A 638-nucleotide genomic window follows, 5' to 3' on the forward strand; every position below is an offset into this window, starting at 1 on the left:
AAGGGAGGCTCTGAGCCTGAGATCAGCTCCTGCCTGCCCGGGCAAACAAAGCACAAAAATAACGAAGAAGTTTTTTTCTTCCAGCGGAGTAGAAAGGGTTGGATGGAATAAGGGTTTTCTTGAGGTGCCACCACTGCCCTCTTCACCTGCCCTTTGAGGGGACCTATCTGGGGGGAACCCATTGTCCCGTCTCTTTCCACTGCTTGATTTTGGGGCTTCCTTACTCAGCGAAGAAGGAGAAAGGCTCAGGGCCGGGATAGTTCTCTACAGATGTATTAGGGATGCTTTTCACCACCTGCCCCATACCACTAACTGCAGACCCTCTCTAGGACAGAGCCCCAGGAAAAGTCAATTTTCCTTCGGCAAAAAAACCCTCCAAATTCCTCACTTAATCACTTAGAAAGCATTTACTACAAACTTTTACTTGTGCTCACAGGCAGGTAGGATGGTTCCTTTACACCTGATAGAGTGAAATCATTGCTTTTCAAATGGAGATATGTCATTTAATGCTCTGGCTAAATCCTGTATGCTTTCCTGGGGATATAAGTAGGAAGCTCCTAAACCTGTGCGAAATGACTGCGTTCCCATCAGTTGGCAAGTAAGGTGCAGAGAGCAGAGCTGGGTTGGAGAAGAAAGAG

The 638-nt window shown here is 47.3% G+C and overlaps 1 protein-coding gene across 1 annotated transcript in view; it reads left to right on the forward strand.

The window, feature by feature from the left end:
• Positions 1-638, forward strand: part of LOC103809331 (T-box transcription factor TBX5-A-like) — a gene marked incomplete at both ends in the record, with an annotated part of 8,791 nt that overhangs the window by 728 nt on the left and 7,425 nt on the right. The window lies entirely within an intron of this gene.

The sequence above is a fragment of the Acanthisitta chloris genome, unplaced genomic scaffold (assembly GCF_000695815.1).
Source record: "Acanthisitta chloris isolate BGI_N310 unplaced genomic scaffold, ASM69581v1 scaffold26239, whole genome shotgun sequence".
NCBI lineage: Eukaryota > Metazoa > Chordata > Aves > Passeriformes > Acanthisittidae > Acanthisitta > Acanthisitta chloris.